The sequence below is a fragment of the Macrobrachium nipponense genome, chromosome 41 (assembly GCF_015104395.2).
Source record: "Macrobrachium nipponense isolate FS-2020 chromosome 41, ASM1510439v2, whole genome shotgun sequence".
Classification (NCBI taxonomy): Eukaryota; Metazoa; Arthropoda; class Malacostraca; order Decapoda; family Palaemonidae; genus Macrobrachium; species Macrobrachium nipponense.
In genome coordinates this window covers 18,022,759-18,031,519 of record NC_061102.1, presented here as the reverse complement: position 1 = coordinate 18,031,519, position 8,761 = coordinate 18,022,759, and positions in this window count along the sequence as shown.

The following is an 8,761-nucleotide window of genomic DNA, read 5'->3' as shown; positions in this document are numbered from 1 at the left end:
CATGTGTTTTTCTTAGTCCATATGTCACAGAAATGTGTTTTGATGTCCTAGATTACGACATTACTACAGCATTAGCAAGTGGTTTGACACAGGTGCTTATTTAGGTGTGTTCCAATTTACGTTGAAAATCTGGTTATGACTCAATATGAGGAACAAATCTCTATCGTAACCCAAGACCTCTTACTGCATCATGAATTCCTCCTAGTAATCTTACAACTGCATTAAAATGAGGTACTAACTAAACCTGGGACACACACACATATATATCTACTTAACTATCTGAAGTGTATGACATCACAACTGTCCTAGACAACTGACTGCACAAATTATACATACCCAGGAATGTCAAGCTTTCAAATACAGAAGCAATCCAATGAAACCAGGAAAAATTATACAGTAATCTTCCAGTTGCACAGATGCTGTTACACATCTATCACACTTTTAACAAAGTTTTTACTGCTGCTCTAGATAGAGAGATTGACCACAGAAGTGCTTTTTATTGATTAGAAAAGCAACAGGCTTGCTAAAAAGCAGGTGTGACATTACCCACAAGGGCGGGTGATCTCAGCTGCTTTAACATTTATTTATTTTACATGTGAATAACTTGACACATATGGGTTGGGAGGGAAAATATAAGTACTTGTTTGTGAAAACAATAAATGTGTATAAAAATATGAAACATAAAAGTATATACGTATATGCATTCCATTGCACAAAATGGCAATGTGAATAAAAGACCACAATCAGCAGAAACATGTGCAGAACAAAGATTAAACTGTCAGGACTGGAATACAATGAGCTCACATTTTGATTGCCTTCTTAATGAGAAGAGGAGTGGGGAAAATGAGTTTTCAATATATTATAACGCCATGTACAAGAGAGTCATACATGCTTAGGATACCACTATATACCATACTTACTATATGTACACAGGAAACAGTTTCTGCAGAAAATATAAGCAACAGGGGTCTAGTGAGCAGAAAGTGCAGTATTATTGCACTTTTGTGCACTACTGTTTAACATTAAGAAGGATTCCAAACCGTCATTGTATGCACAACAAGCAAATAAATACAAATTGAAATAATCTAACAAATAATTACTAAAGAATAAACAGTCACTTTTCTTGGCTTCCTGGCACCAATAAACTTCAGTTAGTAAATACTACAGTTCTAAATAATTATGTATTTTCTTATGTTTTAATGTGTTTTGCATGATTATGATAGTAATTCATGTGAGAAATGAGTTTTTTTTAAAGTTTTTCTACACATGTATTATTATCATAATTGTTCAAAACACATTGAAACACAAATACAAAATTACCTAACAAAAAACTGAGTTGGAAGTTTGGAACTGTTGTAAAAATAAACCAACTGGTTACAAAGGACACAATTCCGGACCTATCGGGATCAGCGCTATGACATGGTGGCACATACTGGAGGGTGATGCTACTTTAACTGTCAATTTTTTCTGTAAGGGGGTGGTGGAACAGCACTTCACGCCTTATCCACAATTTTTAAGATTATTTACAATCTCTTATATACTGACAAGCGGTAATATTGTTCTGTGCGCGCTAGCCACAGTTTACAGTACCAATAGCCACTTCCTTTACCTTAACTAAATTTATACAGCATTGCTTACTACACATTAAACATTCCACTGTTGCATGTAACACTCCATGTTACCTTGAAAAATCATGCACTGCAGTTCATATTCATAAAAATTATGAATTAACTGAAAATAATCAAAATTACAGGAGGAACACAGACTGGGACATAACTTCACTCCATCAAAGACTCAACAATAACAAGAGAAAAGGTCTGACACCTGTTAAATTTTCCTCTGATCACGACTCCTGGATATTAGACACAACTACCCACAATGCAATTTTAAGGAAAAACAAACTCGCATCAGAGCACAGACTGTGTCAGTGTTAAAGTAAATGAAAACACTTAGAAATATTTCAAGGGTGGTGATTACAGTATATACATTCATATCTTAGATATGGTGGATTTCCCAAAAAAATTTTCAGACAAAGTTTAATAATTTTTTATGCCAACTGCATCTGTGATACTAAAATTATTATAGAATAAGTTGGAACTGTTGTAAATAATACCCTTCAATTTGTACTACTACAGAAAAACATTTTTTGCACCATTACAAAACTGAATCTGACCACCACTAAGTCATCAGGAACTAACTTACTTGTGGTATCACTGTTCAGTAACAATTATACATACTTTATAAATTATTGAATTTTTACCTCAAAATATAATAATGCAATGTTTCAATTTGTGCTTTGAATATTTTCGACATCCGTTTCATTTGAAAATGACCTAACCTAGAAAATTTTGAAAATATTCCACAAACTTACCTTAATCTAAATGGGAACTATCAATGGGATTAAGGGGGCCGGCCGGAACCCCTATATACGGTGGTATAGGGCGAAAAATGCAAAGTCATGAAAAAATTCATGGAGCTTCATATGGCAATTGAGAATACGTATACAAAATATTTCGTCAAAATTCCTCTTACTTTGGTAGTTACAAGGTAATTAGTAAACATAACTCAATAAGCCTAAAACATTCATCCGTACAAGAAAATGCAATATTTCTTCTGTTATCGTAAATTTTGATAATTATTGGCAAAGAAATTGTGAGAAATGGCATCTGTAGAGATTCCGTGGCTCGCAGAAGCGAGTATCTGGTTCAACCATGAATCAGTGCGACCATAGACATCAAGTAGATTACACGTTCGAGTTTCGCCTCGTGACTTTCGCTTGCTTTCACGTATGTTTATGTATGTTGCGGCAAGAAGTTCATCATGCCAATGAGGAAAAGACAAGGAAAACATCTCGCTAACATACAGACGAAGAAAATCGCTCAAGCATTATTACAGAATATTCATAATATATGCGTAGTTAGTGAAGAGAGAGGGGAGGGTTGCTTAGTAACGCCCCCTTCTTGCCTGACAGCACACGTCACACTATGCCCAAGGCTACGATCTTTGAGCAAAGAGATCTTCATTTATGATAAATAACATACTTTTGGTTTTTTAATACCCAAAATGGACTATGAAATTCATAATAATCATGATTTATTAAATTGCCTTTGTAAAAAGAGAGTACATCTTCGAGTTTCACCTCTGACATTTCTCTTGCATTTATGTTTGTTTATCTTTGTTTCGGCAAGAATGTCATCATGTAGAGAGGAAAATACAAGGAAAACATCTCGCTAACATACAGAAGAAGAAAAATGATATTGTTATGATACAATAAAGTTTTATACATACTTACCTGGCCAGATATATACATAGCTATTACTCCGTCGTCCGACAGAAATTCGAATTTCGCGGCACACGCGGCAGGTAGGTCAGGTGATCTACCCCCCCGCCGCTGGGTGGCGGGAATATGGAACCATACCCGTTTTCTAATTCATATTTTTTTCTGCCAGCTGTCTCCTGAGGGGAGGCTGGGTGGGGGCCATTTAATTGTATATTATCTGCCAGGTAAGTATGTATAAAACTTTATTGTATCATAACAATATCATTTTTATACATTCAACTTACCTGTCAGATATATACATAGCTGATTCACACCATTGGTGGAGGGTAAAAGACAGCTATTTACTGGAATAGACAGGTAAACAACATACGTTGTAGGTAATAAATAAATAAAAACCTTGGTTCCTATGTGTTTAGACGAAGGGTCGACTTCCTAGCTATTGCTAGTAGTCTGCTTCGTCTCAAGAGCCTCAGCGAGGATGTGACCTATGGCTAAGAGTTCTTGTAGATCTGTCAATGGGGTCTTATCCCCCCCCACCCTACTAGACAGAATCTAGTGGTCATTTGTCAATGGGGTCTTATCCACTTACATGACAATACACCAATGCCTATTGGCATAATTTAAGGAGCACAACACCGATCCCGATCACCTGATCCTAACACCGAGGGTTTGTTGGCTTAATTTGAAAAAGAGCTATCCCCAAACTCATTTCAAATAACCCCAGAAAATAATACACTTATGTTAAAAAGAATAAAAAAAAATAAAAAAAATAATTCACTAGTTTAAGGATCAGTGTCGGCTCCCTATCCCAGCAACGCATCCGTGGACACGTATAACAAAGAGAGAAGGATCTCTCATAGGCCCACTTGATCTCCTTCGTGCAAAGAGAATCAACACAGAGTTGCATCTCCCGTTATTGCAGCTAATATGACTCTCACGACATATTGTTATGGAAAGAACAAGAATTGTTAAAAGCTCGCACTTCAAGCGCTTTTAATTCTTAGCTGTTGCGCTTTAATTCTTAGGCTGTTTGAAGGAAACATCAAGTTACTCAAGAAGTGCTTTAGAAATTCTACTCTTCCAAAGAAGACCAGGGCTTTCTTTGCAACAGATCTCTTCTGGATGAAGCCCAGAGGCCTGGATTGCGCCTGGCTGGCGCCTGGCCGGCCCTGCCTGGTCGCCTCGACCCCTGGCTGGCACCTCGCGCCTGTCTGGCGCCTCGCGTCTGCCTGGCGCCTCGCGCCTGGCTGGCGCCTCGCGCCTGGCTGGCGCCTCGCCCCTGACTGGCGCCTCGCGCCTGGCTGGAGCCTCGCGCCTGCCTGGCGTCTCGCGCCTGGCTGGTGCCTCGCGCAGCCACCTGGCGCCTCGCGCCTGCTGGCGTCCCTCGCGCCTGGCTGGCGCCTCGCGTCTGCTGGTGCATTCGCTTGCCTGGCTGACTTCTCCCCACTTGCAGGAGATTCGAGCTTGATAAGAGTCTCGATGAAAACTGGCGATGTCCACCTCGGACACTTTATTTGCCTGATTTATTCGCCTCTAGCGCATCTGCGCCAGATTGGAGGCCTACTCCTTCTCCTCACCAGACAATGACAGTGTTTATTTGGACTGTCTTGCTCTGGCGTCTTTACGCCTGTTTGGCATTTGGTGCTGATTGGCGCAACATTGTCCGAAAGTCTGAACATCCCCAATCGTTTATCAGGAGAAAGGAAAAGGGTGGAAGAAATTCTTTCACTTTGAGCTTATGGCCTCTGCAACAAGGGGAGGTAATTTTAGTCGGCTACATCCAGTAGACGATAGGAAATCTAATAGTCCGAGAGACCAGTCTTCCTCCGAGGAGGATCATACTTGATACTTCAGTTGCTAACGAGCACTCTTCCTACATGTTGACGAGTTCTCTCATTGCAAAATCTTCCCTATCCTTGCACGAAGGCAGGGAAAAAGAGCCTGGAAGTTTAAGGAGACTCTGAGCTGAAATTGGGAGGATTCCCGATTTCTAGCTCTTTTAAATATATCTCTTCGAACCTTCTGGGAAGTAGTTTTGAGCCCTCATCGTATTCCAAAGACTCTGTCAGCAAACGTTTAAACATGATATTGTTATGATACAATAAAGTTTTATACATACTTACCTGGCAGATATATACATAGCTATTACTCCGTCGTCCGACAGAAATTCGAATTTCGCGGCACATGCGGCAGGTAGGTCAGGTGATCTACCCCCCCGCCGCTGGGTGGCGGGAATAGGAACCATACCCGTTTTCTAATTCATAATTTTTCTTCCAGCTGTCTCCTGAGGGGAGGCTGGGTGGGCCATTTAATATGTTATTGTTATTATACAATTAAGTTTGTTCATACTTACCTGGCAGATATATATATAGCTGTATTTTCTGACGTCCGACAGAAATTTCAAAACTCGCGGCACACGCAGTGGGCGGCCAGGTGGTAGTACCCATTCCCGCCGCTGGGAGGCGGATATCAGGAACCATTCCCATTTTCTATTCATATTTTATTAATGTCTCTGTCTCCTGAGGGGAGGAGGGCGGGCACTTTAATTATATATATCGCCAGGTAAGTACGAACAAACTTAATTGTATAATAACAATAACATTTTGTTCATGCCACTTACCTGACAGATATATATATAGCTGAATCCCACCTTCGGATGGTGGGAAGAGACAGAATAGGATTTTTTTAGGAAACTTAAATTAAGTAGATGATACATCTTGGTTCCTTACCTGTTTGCAAAGTAGACTATGTGATTACTGTCACGTAAGGCTGCTTTTGCTTAATCACAGAGTTGCCAGCCAGTGGAGCCTGTAGTGCTGGTGCGCTCTGGATGATCTGTCAACGGGTGCGAGACCTCAGCGTGACAAGATCATCGAGGCCATACAAATGAGGGCAACGAAGCAACTGACCACCACCTGACCAACTATTCACAAAAACCCCTTAAAACTAACTAAAGGATGGGAGATCTTCACATAAGACTCACCACAACCTAAAAACACAACAACCTAACTTAACCTCTTCATTACCGAAAGTTTGTTTGGAGGTAGGTGGGTACCACCATTGAAGTCTACTATACCGCACCGGGTGCATAAAGGTGGTACGCATAGTACCACCAAAACTCCTCTTTTCAGATAGGGACTTCCAATCATTCTGTAATTTCGGTTTGAAGAGTTTGGAGCAAAAATAAAACAGTATGACACGATGCCAGACGTATGATGAACCCAAAAAAATAGTATTATTACTGCTTATAGTAGTGTGTAGGTGACAGATGAACTGCGTCTCAACAAAAAATCACAAAACCAGACAAGCGTAAACATGTAATAACTTCTACCCAAGTAAAAAACCAGTTGTATCATCATTACTGTATTTATTTTATTTATTCACTTATTACATTTTACAAATAAAAGATATGAACACCAGATAAATGAAGGTAGAAATAAAGCCTTATAGTAACTTTATATATAAAAAACCAAACCAGAGAAAAAGCAAAAAGCGATTTTTTTCTGAGGACAAGAAACTTGAAAAATTATTTAGTATTTAGATCCCCTAATGCCCCTAAAGTTGTTTTCTGTGATGAAACTAATCTTAGAAAACGTAGAAAATGACATCGCCCAATTTTGAAAGATATACTATAAAATTTGCGATTTCCATATTTATTGGCGGGGCTTTCGCTTTAGTTTTTTGCTCTATTTTTTTTTGTTATTACGTGCTTATTTTACTGTTCTAAATTTTGATAATACTTTATGTGCATGTTCCAGGTGCAATATACCAACATTCTGTAAGACCGAATTTCTATTCAAGACCGTAGTTTTTTCACCGACCACCAGTGTCCCTTGTACAAGGGACACTGAGTTTCACATTTTTTTTCATAAAATCATTTATTTTCCCTGTAGGATGATAAAACTAACAGAATATGCGTTATTATAGTGCTAATAATACCTGATAATTTCATTAGCCTGTCTTGATTAGTGTATTTTTTGGCAAATATTTACGATGGGCACCCCTCCAAACTCGAGTCACTACCGAGAGATTCAGTTCGGCAGCGAACACAATGTTTACATTCTGCTCACCCACCCGGTAAAGAAGGGGTGGAAACCTAACTAAATCAGGGATAGGGAAAGAGCTACTTCCGGACCCCAATACTGTGTCCGCAGAACGTATGGCCCCAGTGCATTACAATCGGCATAAATCGTTCTCACATCCCTTAGGTAATGGAGGAGGAAGAAACGGAGTTACTCCTCCAGAAAAGGTGCAATCAAGGATGTCCTTGATTGACATGTTCTTTTGGAAGGCAAGAGAGGTAGCGACGGCTCGTACTTCGTGCGCTTTACTCGGAAGAGGCTCAAATCAGTCTTCTGGAAAGATGAATGATCCTCCCGTGGTGTCCCTTAGAAGAAAGCAACAGCATTCTTCGATAAAGGTAACTCTGGTCTCTTCACAGAGCACCAGAGGTTACCTGAGGGACCTCTTACCTCTTTCGTTCTATGCACGTAGAACTTGAGAGCCCTGATCCGGGCACAGGACTCTCTGGTTCTTGGCCCCACCAGACTTTGACATACCCTTGATCTCGAAAGTCTTCGGCCAAGGGTTCGAAGGATTTTCATTCTTCGCCAAGAAAGTTGGGTTCAACGAGCAGAAACAGCATTGTCCCCTTCGAATCCCATTAACTTGCTAAACGCTTGAATTTCACTAACTCTCTTAGCCGTCGCAAGAGAAGTTAGGAAAGAGCCTCCTTGTCAGTTTCGAAGAGACGCTGCCTGAAGCGGTTCGAAGTGCTCGACATAAGGAATTTAAGGACTACATCCAGGTTCCATGATGGAGGTCTCATTTGAGGACCTTACCGAGGTCTCGAAAGACTTTAAAAGGTCATGAATACCTTGTTGTCAGACAGGTCGAGGCCTCTGTGCCTAAAACCGCTGACAACATGCTTTTATATCCCTTGATGGTAGGGACCGCTATTTCTGCACATTCCTGAGAAAGAGCAGAAAATCAGCTATCTGGTTCACAGAGGTCGAGAAGAGGAAACTCCCTCCTTTTTACACCATGCCCTGAAGGAAGCCCACTTCGATGTAAACAGCTCTTGTGGAAGCACGTCTCGCATGTGCGATTGCTCTCGCAGCTGCTTTCGAAAACCTCTCGCTCTGGCCACTTTTCGATAGTCTGAACGCAGTCAGACCCAGAGCGGAGAGGTTTTTGGTGAAACCTTTTCGAAGTGAGGCTGTTTGAGTAGATCTTTCCTCCAGGGCAATGTCCTTGGAAAGTCTACAAGGAAAGACATGACCTCTGTGAACCATTCTCTCGCTGGCCACATCGGAGCGATCAGGGTTAACCTCGTCCCTTCCGAGGCCGCAAACTTCCTCATGACTTTCCCCCAACAATCTTGAATGGTGGAAGGCGTATAAGTCTAGGCCCGTCCAATTCCAAAGCAAAGCGTCTACCGCGATTGCTTTCTTTCTGGATCCAGGACCGGGGAGCAGTAAA